Genomic DNA, 17,606 nt, shown 5'->3' on the forward strand with positions numbered 1-17,606 from the left:
GGAGAGCATGGGGGATCTTCAGAAAAGGAAAACTCAACCATAAGGACTCTGAGAATGGAGTCAGGTCTTCCACCTCTTCCCAAGGCCTGAGCGTAAATGAGCCTCCAGGGAAGTGGAGGCCACTCTGTGCAGACTGCACCTACCATCCTGCTCCAAGCATGGCTTCTGCAGATGCTGAACATGTGAGCTCCAAAGCAGCCTAAGAGTCACCCATGGAAGGACAACCTCACTTGGGGTCTCTAATAGGAAATATATGGGTTCTGCTGAAGGAGCTGTAATTGTTGGCAGATACATCAGGGAGAACTCTGAGGTGCTTTTATTCCACTTGCAGAGAGTAATGAGAAATTCTACTGAAAGTGTATAGGCTGCTTTGTCATTTAACATTATAAAGTCTGTCAGTTCAGTTGCTCAGTTGTGTCCAATTCTTTGCAACCCCATGGACTGCAGCATGCCAGGCTTCCCTGTCCATCACCAACTCCTGGAGCTTGCTCAAACTCATGTCCATCGAGTCGTTGATGCCACCCAACCATCTCATCTTCTGTTGTCCCCTTCTCCTCCTGCCTTCAATCTTTCCCAGCATCAGGGTCTTTTCCAATGGGTCAGTTCTTCTCATCATGTGGCCAAGGTATTGGTGCTTCAGCATCAGTCCTTCCAATGAACACCCAGGACTGATCTCCTTTAGGATGGACTGGTTGGATCTCCTTGCAGTCCAAGGGACTCTCAAGAGTCTTCACCAACACTACAGTTCAAAATCATCAATTCCCTATTGCTCAGCTTTCTTTATTATAAAGTAAAGATATTACTTAATTACAAATTCCTTGTGAGCATAATTTTAATGGATCCTCAATATTTTTTTTTTTTGGATCCTCAATATTTAATCAAACAACTGTAATGCGACCTGTTCAGCCATAGCTCTGACCTTGCATTTACCAGTTGTTTCCATTTCTCACTGTTATACACAATGCTTTAATGAATGTTTTTATAAACCTGTCTTTTTGCAATTTTGACTATCTGGTTAGGCTGAATTCCTAGTAGTGAGATTGTAGGGTAGAGAAAATATATATATATGCACACTATGTGTGTGTGTGTGTAAGCATACACATAAGTGTAGGTGTATACTCTCCCCGGAAATGATGTACAAATTCTCATTCCTGACATACAAGACTGCCTATTTTTATACACCAGCTATGACAAGGTTTTATCATCTTTAGAAGTTGCCAGTCTTAAGGGTTGAAAAATAATAACTTATTATTGTTTTAATTACATGATGTCGACTCATTGGAAAAGACTCTGATGCTGGGAAAGATGGAAAGCAAAAGGAGAAGGGGCTGCAGTGGATGAGATGGTTAGATAGCATCACTGATTCAACCAACATGAATCTGAGCAAACTCCAGGAGAGAGTGAAGGACAGAGGAGCCAGGCATGCTGTAGTCCATGGGGTTGCAGATAGTTAGACACGACAAAATGACTGAATAACAAAAGTCATTAATACTGTCCACCAAATATTTCTGACTTATCACCTTCTGAGCATATAGTAGGATCGAATTTCATGGCATTTGATGTTAGGTAAGGGCTAGACTGGGAGCTGACTGTGGCTCAGATCGTGGACTCCTTATTGCCAAATTCAGACTTAAATTGAAGAAAGTAGGGAAAACCACTAGACCATTCAGGTATGATCTAAATCAAATCCCTTATGATTATACAGTGGAAGTGAGAAATAGATTTAAGGGCCTAGGTCTGATTGATAGAGTGCCTGATGAACTATGGACAGAGGTTTGTGACACTGTACAGGAGACAGGGATCAAGACCATCCCCAAGAGAGAGAAATGCAAAAAAGCAAAATGGCTGTCTGGGGAGGTCTTACTAACAGCTGTGAAAAGAAGAGAAGTGAAAAGCAAAGGAGAAAAGCAAAGATATAAGCATCAGAATGCAGAGTTCCAAAGAATAGCAAGGAGAGATAAGAAAGCCTTCCTCAGCGATCAGTGCAAAGAAATAGAGGAAAACAACAGAATGGGAAAGACTAGAGATCTCTTCAAGAAAATTAGATATACCAAGGGAACATTTCATGCAAAGATAGGCTCATTAAAGGACAGAAATGGTATGGACCTAACAGAAGCAGAAGATATTAAGAAGAGGTGGCAAGAATACACAGAAGAACTGTACAAAAAAGATCTTCACGACCAAGATAATCATGATGGTGTGATCACTCCTCTAGAGTCAGACATCCTGGAATGTGAAGTCAAGTGCGCCTTAGGAAGCATCACTACAAACAAAGCTAGTGGAGGTGATGGAATTCCAGTTGAGCTATTTCAAATCTTGAAACATGATGCTGCGGAAGTGCTGCACTCAATATGCCAGCAAATTTGGAAAACTCAGCAGTGGCCACAGGACTGGAAAAGGTCAGTTTTCATTCCAATCCCAAAGAAAGGCAATGCCAAAGAATGCTCAAACTACCGCACAACTGCACTCATCTCACACACTAGTAATGCTCAAAATTCTCCAAGCCAGGCTTCAGTGATACATGAACCGTGAACTTCCAGATGTTCAAGCTGGTTTTAGAAAAGGCAGAGGAACCAGAGATCAAATTGCCAACATCTGCTGGATCATCGAAAAAGGAAGAGTTCCAGTAAAACATCTATTTCTACTTTATTGACTATGCCAAAGCCTTTGACTGTATGGATCACAACAAACTGTGGAAAATTCTGAAAGAGATGAGAATACCAGACCACCTGACCTGCCTCTTGAGAAACCTATATGCAGGTCAGGAAGCAACAGTTAGAACTGAACATGGAACAACAGACTGGTTCCGAATAGGAAAAAGGAGTACGTCAAGGCTGTATATTGTCACCCTGCTTATTTAACTTCTATGCAGAGTACATCATGAGAAACGCTAGGCTGGAAGAAGCACAAGCTGGAATCAAGATTGCCGGGAGAAATGTCAATAACCTCAGATATGCAGATAACACCACCCTTATGGTAGAAAATGAAGAAGAGCTAAAAAGCCTCTTGATGAAAGTTAAAGAGGAGAGTGAAAAACTTGGCTTAAAGCTGAGCATTCAGAAAATGAAGATCACGGCATCTGGTTCCATCACTTCATGGGAAATAGTGGAAACAGTGTCAGACTTTATTTTGGGGGGCTCCAAAATCACTGCAGATGGTGACTGCAGCCATGAAATTAAAAGACGCTTACTCCTTGGAAGGAAAGTTATGACCACCTAGATAGCATTTTGAAAAGCAGAGACACTACTTTGCCAACATAGGTCCGTCTAGTCCAGGCTATGGTTTTTCCAATAGTCATGTATGGATGTGAGAGTTGGACTGTGAAGAAAGCTGAGTGCCAAAGAATTGATGCTTTTGAACTGTGGTGTTGGAGAAGACTTTTGAGAATCCCTGGACTGCAAGGAGATCCAACCAGTCCATCCTAAAGGAGATCAGTCCTGGGTGTTCTTTGGAAGGAATGATGCTAAAGCTGAAACTCCAGTACTTTGGCCACCTCATGTGAAGAGTTGACTCATTGGAAAAGACTGTGATGCTGGGAGGGATTGGGGGCAGGAGGAGAAGGGGATAACAGAGGATGAGATGGCTGGATGGCATCACCAACTCAATGGATGTGAGTTTGAGTGAACTCCAGGAGTTGGTGATGGACAGGGAGGCCTGACGTGCTGCAATTCATGGGGTCGCAAAGAGTCGGACATGACTGAGCAACCGAACTGAACTGAACTGAAGGGCTATGTGACCTGTTCTAGTCATTGAATTGTGAGTAGAAATAACATGCATCACTCTGGGCTGAGTATTTCATTGGCAATAGAAGATCCTACAGAAGTCTTTCACTTTGGCTACCAGCTGCCAGCAATATTCCCAAAAATGGTCTGGGTCCCACAGTCCAGGGACATACCATTTTAATTCCATGAATAAAGCTTTCAGCTAGGCCATGCCAGATATGAGCAAAAAAATAAACCTGTGTTGTTTTAAGCCACTGAGATTTGGTGTTGAGTTAATACAGAATTACCTAGACCATCCTGACTGATGCCTTAAACATCCTGGATCTTAAAGGGATTGAATGTATTTTCCTATGCTTAATGACCTGTGTGTGCCCTTTTTTGTGAATTTTCTATTCCTGTCCTTGCACACCGACTTCTTAAGCTTATGGTACTCAACTACTCATTTGTCAAGGCTGAATCTGACCCCCACTGAGGTATCAGGGAGAATAATAAAGTCTGTGAAATACAGCATAAAGTACAGTCTACCACAGCAGACTTCTTCAAGCTTTTTAAATAATGTGCTTTCATCTCCATAATAATGTCAAAAAATAATATAAATATATCCTGGATCATTTAAATGGTCACTTTATAAACAAGGGATGTTATTTATTTTTACGACTCAAATAGTTTCTTATGGTGTCAAGTACCACTTCTTGACACAGACCAATAAGAAAAGGACTTAAAGCATAATGTTTTTGCACCAAGTAAGGGACAAATGATGTCTCAAGATACTGTCCACTGTTAAGATCAGAGGTTTTGCAGCAGAATGAGTACAGACAATTGTAGGACACTGAGTCATCACACAGCCCACATTGACACAAGCAGGCTCGGCTCAGAAGAATCTGAAACAGACCTCAGGACCGTTTCCATGTTGTCCTTCGTCTCTGTTGTGGGCCTTTGCTTGCAAACAACAGAAACTGATTCTGGCTAACTCAAGAAGTAATTGAACTAAGTGATTGAAATAATACAAGAAAATGCAGAATTGAAGCGGAAAACCAGTCTCAGAGAGAACCAGACTAGGGCAGCTCCAGGGATCTCAGTACCATGAATTCCTGGAATAGTACATTTTGGAGACTGCCAGCAAAATGACTCAGCTCCAGTCGTCTTCCATCTGTGTGTCTGTTTGCCCTAGATTCAAATTCCTGGGTCCATTTGAGTCAGGCCCTCATCATTTGACTGAGGGGGAGGGGTAAGAGTGGATTGGAGGGGTGAGAGGAGGATATATGGGATATATAATACTCAAGTCATCCAGACGCCTAATGAAAATAAAAGATTGTATATTCTCAAAGTAAGTGTGAGATGTCCAAGGTCACTCCTAGAAGGTCTGGGGGATTTAATCCTTCCTAGGCAGGGAAGTACATGGGGTTTCCTTCTTATGGAGGCTTTTCCTTGTTTTTTCTTTTTTTTTTAGAAGGGAAGCTAAAGAGAATATCCCGGAGAAGGCAATGGCACCCCACTCCAATACTCTTGCCTGGACAATCCCATGGACGGAGGAGCCTGGTAGGCTGCAGTCCACAGGGTCCCTAAGAGTCAGACACGACTGAGCGACTTCACTTTCACTTCACTTTCATGCATTGGAGAAGGAAATGGCAACCCACTCCAGTGTTTTTGCCTGGAGAATCCCAGGGACGGGGGAGCCTGGTGGGCTGCCGTCTATGGGGTTGCACAGAGTCGGACACGACTGAAGTGACTTACCTTACCTTACTTACCTTAAAGAGAATATCCACAAAGGCGTTCAGGAAGAACATAAACTATAAAAGAACAACTGCAACCTAAGGAGAATGTGAAAGAAGGGAGGACTGAAATGCATGAAGGAAAGGAGGGATTAACAGGGCTATTTCTGGGTGTACTGGGTTTCATGTTATTCTGTCTTAGATTCACAGTCAGAGAAACAGCTGTCTCCCAAAAACTAAAATCAAAAGAAATTTAGATCTTTGCTCAGTCTTTTGATAAAATATTGAAATTGGGGTATATATTTTAATATGCAGCAAAACTCTTTGAAATATTCTTTAGAGTTTAGACACCTTTTCTCATCATCAAGTTTTCTTATAGGCTTTGCAGTAGCTTCCCCCAAAATCATGTTCTTCACTGTCTACCTCTATTTCAGAAAATTCTGCTTGACACCTTCTATAATTTGTCCTCAGTTCACTTACGTGGATATCAACTGAGACTCTCTGAATTTTTAAGCTTTCTCATTCCTTTACCCTATTACCTTGATTCTACGTAACAAAGAAGAACCTAGGAAATGACCTAGAAACCAACGGGAGGGCCTTGATAACGGATGACATCCATAATTTAACCATTTCCCAATGACAATGATTGTATGTCTCCTATATTTTTCATTTTCACTTAATTAAGAATTTTTTCTAATTTCCCTTGTGACTTCCTTTTTTGGTCCATGGGTTATTTAACAGAGGGCTGTTTAATTTCCAAATATTTAAGGGTTTTCCAGACACCTTTCTGATTATGAACATCTAGCTTATTTATGCTGTGGCTCAAAAGCATATTTTTGTATTCTTTTTGGGGTGGAGCATTCTACAAATGTCACTTAGGTCAAGTTGGTTGATCTTTAGTTAATTGTAGCCTAGCTTCAAATAATATTATGTCTTCAGCAGTATACTTCCAAATCCTGCCTGCCCATCTTTTGTGCCACTCTTGGGCTGTATTTCATTTTACATGTGCTAAACACTCATACTGCAGTGACACTATTTTTGTTTTGGCAAATCATCAATTTTCCTGGAGAATATAATAAACCTTTAAAATATTTTGTTTTACCTTCATTTTTGCCATTTCTAGTACTCTTTATTTTACTCCACAGATTCAAGGTTCTGTCTGATAGAATACTGTTTTTGTCTAAAGAAATTTCTTTAACATTTCTAGGAATGCAGGATTGCTTTACAGCTCATTCTCTTGGTTTTTGTTTGCTGGGAAAAGTATTTATGTTTCATTTCTAAAAAGATATTTCTGACAGCTCTTTCCTTTCGGTGCATTAGAGATGTCAATCTCCTGTGTTCTGACTGGCGTGGCTTTTGACAGGAAGACTGCTGTAACGCTCATCTTTGTTCATCTCTTAGGGGTCTTGTTTTCTCTGACTGCCTTAGAGATTTCTCTTTATCCTTGAGTTTCAGTAGTTTGACAGTGATGTGTCTAGGTTCTGAGTTTGTTTTGTTTGTGGATCAGCTGTGTCTCAGAGCAACGCTTTTCAAGCCTTAGTGTGCAAATGACTCTCCCAGGGAGCCTGTTAAAATTCAGATTTGATTCAATTGGTCTGTGGTTTGGCCTGAGTTTCTGCATTTCTAATAAGCTACCAGGTCAAGGCAATGTAGCTAAGGTCTTAGAACAGTCTGTCAGGTAGGAGAGGGAGCAACTTACCTGGCAGCAGTTTCTGATTTTTTGTCTCTCAGTGGTCAAGTTCATCTCGTGGAGTGTTAACTCTCCTCTGGATTTCTGAGTTGAATACTGCCTCCTCAGGCAACCACTAAAGACACCTAAGCCTTTTTGGATCTGGGTGCTAAGGGTGCTCCTAAAGCTATGGAGCCCACAGAGCCCGGGAGGCTGAAGCAACCGCTGATCCTAGAAAGTGATCACAGGGACAGCCACAGGAGTCAAACGTATCAGAAGCAGGGTAAACAGCAAGGTCTAGAGGAGGAGGGCAGTGAATCTGCTTAACTGTGTACACTAAATCCGGTCACAAGGGGATGCCCTTTAAGGGGGGATCTGGAAATGACATATAACACCTATTCACATCCCATTAGCAAGAAACTAGCCACATAGCCAGAGCCATCTGCAAGAGAGAGTAAGAAGTGTTAACTTTAGCTGGGAAGCCTGTCATCATTCATATTTGTCATATATTCATAATTATATTTAAGATAGCCTACTTATAAATAATCAAGGCTCTTAATCTGTGAAAACAGACTTACTCTGTTTTGCTCTGCTCCTGAAATACTACCAATATTGAACAAATATGATCATGGATGTCCTCCAGAAAACCAGAACATCCAGATTAGGAACACAAGTCATTTAGCAAAATTATAGATCGATACAGGTATAGATGGATGAATTTAGGTAATTAAGTGGCAAGCAACAGCCTATTCCATAATATGAAATTTATTTACTTATTAAAACAATCAATTACCAAATTGACCCAAACTAGGTAATTTGGAATACAGTTATCACCAAGAATGACAGGAGCTCAAAACAGAATAATAATTCACACATACTATGTGTATTCAAGAATGAGGGGGAGAAACAACAGCAAAAGAACCCCCACCTTACAGACATAATTAAGGCCTTGAAAAATCTCACAGGCAACTTTTTGCCCCAGTTACATACAATTTCAACCCACTGCAAACCTCTCACTTGATCATTCAAAAAGCAATTTCAAAGGACCCTTAAGAAAGTGTGACCTATAACATGCCATAATTCAGATACTCCTTCTAACCCCAAATGCTTTCCATATTTCTTCATTAACCATTTACTGATCACTTATCACATGATATCTATCATCACGTCTTTCCAGAAGCCATTTCTCTTTTGGGCATCAGTCAATCATTTTTCCTTATGACTACAATGAGCAACTCTGAACCTGGAAACAGCCCTCGAAGAGACTAATTTGATCTGCCAAATGTTTTAGTTCTCATTCCTCCCACCCTACCCTTTGTCCTCCATGATCTCTTCTTTTATGGGATTCATGTGGCATAGTTAAACATATAACACGGAGGAGGCAGTAGGCGTAGAGACTAGGAGTTGAAATTTAGGGGCTAGCCTGCTTGTAGTCATATCCCAGCTAGGTAAAGGTTGTAGCTAGGTAATCTTGGGCAAATTACATAACCTCTCTGTGCCCCAAATTTCTTCATATGTTAAAAAGAAAATAATAATATTTAGCTCAAGGTTTTAAGGACTGAATGGCTTAATTTATGCAGAGTACTCAGACTAAAGTACTTAGTATGTAGACCATTCTATGTTCTCAGAAAATCATAATTATTAATATTTTGCTGGGACATGTTTGCCTTTTATAGGCATTTATTGAATACCCTTGTTGTTGTTGTTCAGCCACTAAGTTGTGTCCAACTATTTGCAGTCCCATTAAGTGCAGCACTCTAGGCTTCCCTGTCCTTCACTGTCTCCTGGAGTTTGTGCAAACTCATGTCCATTGAGTCCGTGATGCCATCCAGCCACCTCATCCTCTGTTATTGATACCTACAATTTATCAAATATTTACTGGGCTTATTTCTTATTGCTCCTATAACAAATTATCACAAATTTAGTGGCTTAAATGAACAAAACAATTTGTTAAATTTATGGAGTTCAAAAATCTGAAATCAGTTACATTAGGGTAAAGTCATGATGCAGACAGAGCTGGTTCCCTCTGCAAACTCTAGGGGAAAGTCTATTTCCTTGCCTTTTCTAGCTTCTCTAGCTATATTCCGAAGAATTGATGCTTTTGAATTGTGGTGTTGGAGAAGACTCTTGAGAGTCCCTTGGACTGCAAGGAGATCCAACCAGTCAATCCTAGAGGAAATCAGTCCTGAATTTTCACTGGAAGGATTGATGCTGAAGCTCCAGTACTTTGGCCACCTGATGTGAAGAACGGACTCATTAGAAAAGACCCTGATGCTGTAAAAGATTGAAGGCAGAGGAGAAGGGGACGACAGAGGCTGAGATGGTTGGGTGGCATCACCAACTCAATGGACATGAGTTTCAGCAAGCTCCGGGAGTTGGCAATGGACAGGGAAGCCTGGTGTGCTGCAGTCCATGGGGTCGCAAAGAGTTGGATATGACTGAGTGATTGAACTGAACTGATGGTTGTATTCTATGCACTCACTGGCTTACAACCCCTTCCTCTGTCTTCAAAATTAGTAGTATATTTGCAAATCTCTCAGTGCTTCTATCATTGATTGCCTTCTATCTGACAATTCTGTAGTCAAATCTCCCTCTGTTTCCCTCATATAGGGATAGTTATAGTTACATTTAGGATACCACTAGATAATCCAAGATAATCTCCCCATCTCAAGAGGACACAATCACATCTGCAGAATGCTTTTGCCATACAAGGTAACATTCATAGGTTAAGGAATTAAGACCTGGATATCTTTAAGGATCATTATTAAAGCTACCTGACTCACTCTGGGCCAAATAATTGGTTCAGCCTTGTATATAATTAGCTCATTTAGTCTGCATGAAAACTCTATGAAGAAATTGTTATTAATCCTCAGTGTTGAGATGAGAGCACTAAGGTGTGGAAAGTCGTGTAAAGTATCCACTAAGTGGTAAAGTCAGAAATTGAACCCAGGATCCTTGGATTCCAATGCCCATCCTTTCAATCATTACTGTGCTCTCTGCCAGTGTTTGGCAGAAGAAGAAGGTAGACTAGGAAGAGGTGTCTAAGGCAAGGCACATTAAGCTAGAAGAGCCCTGGGCAGTCTAACAGCAGCCTTAGGGGCAGGGAACAGAAGCCTGAGGATTGTACCATCACAGAAGACCTCTTGATGGTCTTGACAGTGTTTTGCATGCACTGTTTCTGAATCTTTAATTCAGGACTAAGTCTCGTTCACTGTAATATCCCCGGTAATATCACAGTGCTTGGCAAGTGTTCAGTAGATATTTGCTAAATGAATGAATGAAATAGCATCCTACTTCCTTTTAGGCTTGATTCTCATTCTGATGGTTTTATTTCTACCTCCCCTCTCAAACACTTTCTCTTCTTTTACCACTTCTCTCTTTGGGACTGGAGTTTCATTCTCAGTCTGCTGGGGGGTTCTATTCTTCCCTGTTGGAGAGAAGCAATTTGGAACAGATCTGCAAATGGCCACCATCAATAACTTTTCCTGTTCCCTCGGTTCTGCAAGATCAGAACAGTGTTGTTACTTTGTCCTAGAAGAGCCTCCTCAGACAAGAATGGCAAAGGCAGGGCATTACCCTGGAGAAGTGCTCCTGGGATGGAGGACAAGTGATGAAGGAGGACTTGCTGTTTCACCCCGAAGGTTGAAATACCATGTGTATCCTGGAATGACTTGCTCATCCTGTTTCTTAACTCCCATGCCTCACTTCCTGCAGATAAGAACAGCTCAGAATCATCAGCTGCATCCTATAATTTAAAATAAATATGAACAATCTGTTTATTGTTACCAGCAACGTGTTAAGCTAAATGAAAGGCTGTACAACAAACTTGAAGAAGATACTCAATAAACAAACAAACTCAAACCACCAAGCTCAGAGACAAGGCAGCTAAAGTGCCTGAAGGATAGTTTCAACTCCTCTCTCCATAGTTTGCAACAGTCATAAAGCTTATAGACCTGCTTCTTCATCCAAATCTTTGCTTAAAGTCACCTCCTTCTAGAAGCTCAGGGTAACTATTTAAAACTGGCTGCCTTCATCACTCTCTAAGTCATGCTCCTGTTTTATTATCCTCAGAGTACTTCTCACTCTCAGAAAAAAAAGTATGTCTTTTCAAAATCTAGACTTTATTTTTTTTTTTTAATCTCCTCTTTAGAATATAAGTTCCATGAGAGCAGGGATCTCTAGGTGTTAGAACCTGTAATGGTGGTTGACACCCAGGAGATAGCCAATAAATGTTGCTGAATGAATATGTTGTCTGAACTTCTCAAAGTAAGTGGCAGGGAGCAGAGATTTAAAAAGAGGGGTTGAGAAAGAGACTATCTCTTTATTCATCTAATCTTTCTGCCTCTTGCACTGCTCCAGAAAAAGGGAGGCAACCAGGACATTAAAAAATAAACAAAGGAAGCTAACTGGGGGCTTTTATTCTGCTTTATAAATTCAGGGATTTTCACGGGTAATTTTGACAGTTCTTTTTTTTTTTGCCTTAGGCACTGACATTAGAAACCACACTATGTGAGATATGGTTTCTCATAAAATGGTTGGCCTACAGAGGGTGCTAGTTCACTTCAGAAAACTAACATAAATGATTAAACTTTCTTTGTCAGATGGCATCATCGCCTCGATGGACATGAGTCTGAGTAAGCTCCAGGAGTTAGTGATGGACAGGGAAGCCTGGTGTGCTGCAGTCCATGGGGTCACAAAGAGCCAGACACAACTGAGCGACTGAACTGAAACTTTCTTTGGGTAAAGAGTTTACAAAGCAAGCATGGAAGCAGCTTAGTAACAGCTAATACAATGCTTAAATTTGCCACATTCAGCTTTATAACCAAAGTTTAAATTAAAAAAAGAAAAAAACAGTCTGTGAAAATGCCAGAAGGAGTCAAAGACCTCCCCTGGAGAAAAGAAGTGACATTATTTTTCAAATGCAAAGAAGAGAAGCCTGGCTAAGAGAAGTATCCAGAAGTAGAGAATATTGTGTATACTGTGAAAGAGAATATTGAGGCTGGGAGAAGTTGCAAGTCTTGGAGGAGAGGTTGGCAGGCCTCTGCTAAATTCCAGCCCGCCCTTCACGCTGAGAAATGAGGACTTTAAAGGCCTGGTGTTAGATGCCTTTAGACTCTCAAGATAGGAGTAGTCTTCCTTCAGCTGCTTAACTGAGCACATCATTCGTGAAACTGACCCTGGGTTTAGGATTCAGCAAGGCCTTCAGCTGCTTAACTGAGCACATCATTCGTGAAACTGGCCCTGGGTTTAGGATTCAACAAGGCCTGTGGGGAGGAAGAATTACTTGAGAGTTTTGAAATATGTACTTGGTCACAGCAGGCTTTGTGGGAACAACAGGGGAGCCTGGTAAGAAGGAAAAGCCTCTGCAAGGTTTGGATATGTTAAAAAATCTTCAGGAGAGTTAGCGCTCAGTGAAGACTTTAGAACCCTCTAGCGTGAACAAAGAAGAAAATGGCACCCCACTCCAGTACTCTTGCCTGGAAAATCCCATGGACGGAGGAGCCTGGTGGGCTGCAGTCCGTGGGGTCACTAAGAGTCAGACACGACTGAGCAACTTCACTTTCACTTTTCACTTTCATGCATTGGAGGAGGAAATGGCAACCCACTCCAGTGTTCTTGCCTGGAGAATCCCAGGGACGGCGGAGACCGGTAGGCTGCCGTCTATGGGGTCGCACAGAGTCAGACACGACTGAAGCGACTCAGCAGCAGCAGCAGCAGCAGAGTGAACAAACACTTGAGGCAGCTCTGATAGTCCAGAACCTCAAGGCAGAGATTCATAATCCTAGTACTGTAGCCTTCAGTGATCAGATACTAATTTTCAAGGAAATTTGGACTCAAAAACCTATAAGAGCTGTGACACAGCTTATTAATACTGTCCTTGCCTTTGTCAGTTCAAGGTAGATTACTTTATATAAAGCCTCTTGATGAAAGTGAAAGTGGAAAGTGAAAAAGTTGGCTTAAAGCTCAACATTCAGAAAACGAAGATCATGGCATCCGGTCCCATCACTTCATGGGAAATAGATGGGGAAACAGTGGAAACAGTGTCAGACTTTTATTTTTCTGGGCTCCAAAATCACTACAGATGGTGACTGCAGCCATGAAATTAAAAGACGCTTACTCCTTGGAAGGTAAGTTATGACCAACCTAGATAGCATATTCAAAAGCAGAGACATTACTTTGCCAACAGAGGTTCGTCTAGTCAAGGCTATGGTTTTTCCTGTGGTCATGTATGGATGTGAGAGTTGAACTGTGAAGAAGGCTGAGCGCCGAAGAATTGATGCTTTTGAACTGCGGTGTTGGAGAAGACTCTTGAGAGTCCCTTGGATGGCAAGGAGATCCAGTCAGTCCATTCTGAAGATCAGCCCTGGGATTTCTTTGGAAGGACTGATGCTAAAGCTGAAACTCCAGTACTCTGGCCACCTCATGCAAAGAGTTGACTCATTGGAAAAGACTGTGATGCTGAGAGGGATTGGGGGCAGGAGGAGAAGGGGACGACAGAGGATGAGATGGCTGGATGGCATCACTGACTCGATGGACGTGAGTCTGAGTGAACTCCAGGAGTTGGTGATGGACAGGGAGGCCTGGCGTGCTTCGATTCATGGGGTCGCAAAGAGTCAGACACGACTGAGCGACTGATCTGATCTGATCTGATAATGTTCAATGGTTAAATTTTAAATCAAATCAATAAAGGACAAGGAATGGGTTTGTAAAAACAATCAGCCACCTCCTTCAATTTATCCGTGAAATCAATTTAAATCAGTTTTTTGGGCACAGTGTAGGGAAAATATCTATTTTCCCAGTGAACTATCTCACTGATGAAATGTTTCATTTAGAAGACATAGCTACAATCTTAAGATTTTCATCCTAAAAAAGAATATTTGTCTTTTAAATTTTTCAAGATTTTGAAGTCTGCTGCTTTTTCCCTTAAAATGTGCTTCATCTCAAACTCACTGCTAACTTCTCTTTTGTAGTTATTTTTAACTATTAGCCATGTTCTCAAAGCATAAAATCTGTTTAAATACTTGAGAGTCATTGTAAGCCCACAAGCCTAAACACCAACAGGTAAGGATGCAGAAGTAGCAATTATTGAGGTCTTATGGGGCAGGGGGTGGGGAGCACAGCACTTTGCACTTTATTTTTACATCAAAACAGCCAAATGATGAAAATAGCATTTGCTCCATGTCATGGTCAGGGTTAACAATGTAAGGCCACAGGCCAGAAAGTCATGTCAACGAGCAAAGCAGGCCAGTTATGAGGGCTTGTTCTCTTCAGGGAGGTACAAAACAATGTTTCTGAGTCCCATTTTTTTGAGAAAAATCAGTAGATTTATATGAAATCTCCTGCTTTTTAAAAGTTACACTAAATAATTAAATGTTTTCAATATGGTGTGAACCACATGAAGGAAATCTGGGGTTGAACTTGGCTCATGTACTGCCACTGAGCAATCCCGATAGTGGGGGGAATATGAGGCTCAGGAAGGTGACATCATCCTGCTCCACAGCTGGCAAGTGACACTCAGACAGGCATGTGTTTCCTGGAGCCCAGGGCTTCCTGACTGCACTATTCTTAAGATACTAACACTCCGCTGATGGGTTACATCTTTGAAGTCCTTTTGATATATGCAAACACAGCAAAATCTTTTTTTAAAATCACAGTGCATGCATGCGTGTTCAGTCACTTCAGTCGTGTCCAACTCTTTGTGACCCCATGGACTGTAGCCGCCAGACTCCTCTGTCCACGGGATTCTCCAAGCAAAAATACTGGAGTGGGTTGCCATGACTTCCTCCAAGGGATCTCCCTGATCCAGGGATTGAACCGCGACTCCTGCGTCTCCTGCACTGCAGGCAGATTCTTCACCCACTGAGCCCCTTGGGAAGCCCAAAATCACGGTACTTACATTCTTAGGATCTCAGAGAGTTCAGTTGTGTCTGACTCTTTTCAGCCCTACAGACTGTAACTTGCCATAGTCCTCTGTTCATGGGATTTTCCAGGCAAGGATACTGGAGCAGGTTGCCATTTCCTCTCCAGGGGATCGTCCCAACCCAGGGATTGAACCCAGGTCTCTTGCATCTCCTGCATTGGCAGGTGGGTTCCCTATCACTGCTCTACCTTGGCACATTCTCTATAGGGATGCAGGCCACCAAGGAATGCCCTTCAGTTCACATTTCATCAGATCCTTCTCCTGTATAACATGATCTCACCACTACCATTTAACTCAGGCTTTATTGCCCTTGTCGTACAGTCTAAGGAACTGAGGGCTAACTTTGAAGTGGACATGAAAAGTGTCACCCCAAATAGACTGCCTGTATATCACTGAAAGTCCAAACCAATGAACGTAGTAACACAAATGCTTTCCACTGTTTTGAGCATCCCAGGAAGTTTTCCCATTGTTTAAGTCATTTTTGAGTTTAAACTGTTGTCATTCTAGTAAGTTAGCGAACATGTGCTGTGCATCTGGCAATGAAGGCCACTCTTTTGAAAACCAAATATACCCTCAACTTGAGTCATTTATTTAATGTCCAGAACAACACTGTCTCACAGTAATCCAAGCTGCATGCCACTGTAGATGTTGTAGTAGACATATTTTTAAAAAATAGAGACAGAAACAGATGAAATTAATTTAATAATACATTTCATTTAGCCTAATATATCAAAAATACTATCATTTCAGCCTGTAATCAATATAAAAAATTATCAGTGAGATATTTTACATTCTTATTTTCTTTATACTAAATATTCAAAATCTGGCATGTATTTTATAGTTAAGCCAAGTCTCAGTTCAGACTTTCTGCTGAAGAGGGTTGAGATATACCATTCCAAAATATGGGCTTCCCTGGTGGCTCAGTGGTAAAGGATTCGCCTGCAATGCAGGAGACGTGGGTTGGATCCCTGGGTCAGGAAGATCCCCTGGAGAAGGAAATGGCAAAACCACTCCAGTATTCTTGCCTGGGAAACCCATGGACAGAAAAGCCCGGTGGGCTATAGTCCATGGGGTCCCAAAAGAGTAGAACATGACTTAGCGATTGAACAATTGAACTCATTCCAAAATATGCCACTTCAGCACAAAAATGACTTTGAACTGAAGGCAACTAACTGAGAATCAACAGATGCATCTCTGCCCTCCCTTAATCTGCCTAAAAGCAGAGCACACTATCTTTCATGAAGGTGCTCTCCTCCCTGTACCAGGAAGAGAGGAGCAACTCTTATCACTGGGCACTTGGAGAAGAATTTGTACTAAGAGGCCTTACTAGATAACCCTTATCTTCCATTAGTTCCCCCAAATATTCCTAGTCATTTCCCCACGATTATTTCCGATTGAAATCCAAACGTCCTTTCCTTTGTTTAAATGGTATATAAGCCCCCAAATCTAACCACTTCTTGGAATTTCACTTCCTTTTTGTGAACTTCTGTATACATCAACAGTACTAAAATTATGTACCTTTTTTATTGTTAATTTTTTCTATTAATTTATTTTGCAGGTCCCCAGTGACTGAACCTAAAAGGATAGAGGTAGTTTTTCCTTCCTCATGCTATATTTCAAGTGCTCAATAACCACATATGACTAGTGGCTACAGTATTAGACAGGGCAGGTCTAAGAGAATGATAGGTAGTATTGTTCTAATGTACACATCATTTCTTTTTTTTAATGAAAAATTTCAATTAATTTTTATTGGAGTACAGTTGCTTTACAATGCTGTATTAGTTTCTTACTGTATAGCAAAGTGAATCGGTCATGTGTATACATATATCAATTCTAATCTCTTTTTTTCTTATATAAAAATTTTCTTTGTCGGTACTTTTCATGATTGAAGAAATTCAATAAAAAGAGTATGATGCTGTTAAATATGACAGCAAATTTAGAAAACTCAGCAGTGGCTACAGTACTGAAAAAGTCAGTTTCCATTCCAATCCCAAAGAAGGGCAATGCCAAAGAATGTTCAAACTACCATACAATTGCACTCTTCACATGCTTGCAAAGTAATGCTCAAAATCCTTCAAGCCAGGCAACAGTACATGAACTGAGAACTTCCACATGTACAAACTGAATTTAGAAAAGGCAAAGGAACCAGAGATCAAATTGCCAACGTCTGTTGGATCATAGAGAAAGCAAGAGAATTCCAGAAAAACATCTACTTCTGCTTCGTTGACTATGCTAAAGCCTTTAACTGTGTGGATCACAACAAATTGGGGAAAATTTTTAAAGAGATGGGAATATCAGACCACCTTACCTGCCTCCTGAGAAACCGGTATGCAGGTCAAGAATCAACACTTAAAAAAAAAAAAATTTAAAAAAAAAAAAAAGAATCAACAGTTAGAATCAGACATGGAACAACAAACTGGTTCAAAAACAGTATGACATTTTAACAACTGGTAGAATTAATAGCTTAACTGAGGGTATATCTCAGTTTTATATTCTTGAACGTTCTAGAACAAGAAAAAACATATCAGACCTTTCTAAAATTCCTCCAAACTTTAGTCCTGAAAAAGCTTTTACTAATAGCT

At 41.0% G+C, this 17,606-nt stretch overlaps 1 protein-coding gene across 6 annotated transcripts in view; it reads right to left on the bottom strand.

Annotated features, from left to right (window-relative positions):
- Positions 1-17,606, bottom strand: part of EEA1 (early endosome antigen 1) — a 218,637-nt gene that overhangs the window by 179,321 nt on the left and 21,710 nt on the right. For 4 of the 6 annotated variants that reach the window (XM_086399021.1, XM_086399025.1, XM_086399020.1 and 1 more), the window contains one exon: positions 17,333-17,372. The exons of the other annotated variants lie outside the window; for them this stretch is intronic. The gene's annotated coding sequence lies outside the window, so the exon portion shown is untranslated. The remainder of the gene's footprint in view (positions 1-17,332; positions 17,373-17,606) is intronic. 6 annotated transcript variants of the gene reach the window in all.

Source organism: Bos grunniens, chromosome 5 (assembly GCF_055505025.1).
Source record: "Bos grunniens cultivar Pamir isolate PY7600 chromosome 5, Bosgru_T2T1.0, whole genome shotgun sequence".
NCBI lineage: Eukaryota > Metazoa > Chordata > Mammalia > Artiodactyla > Bovidae > Bos > Bos grunniens.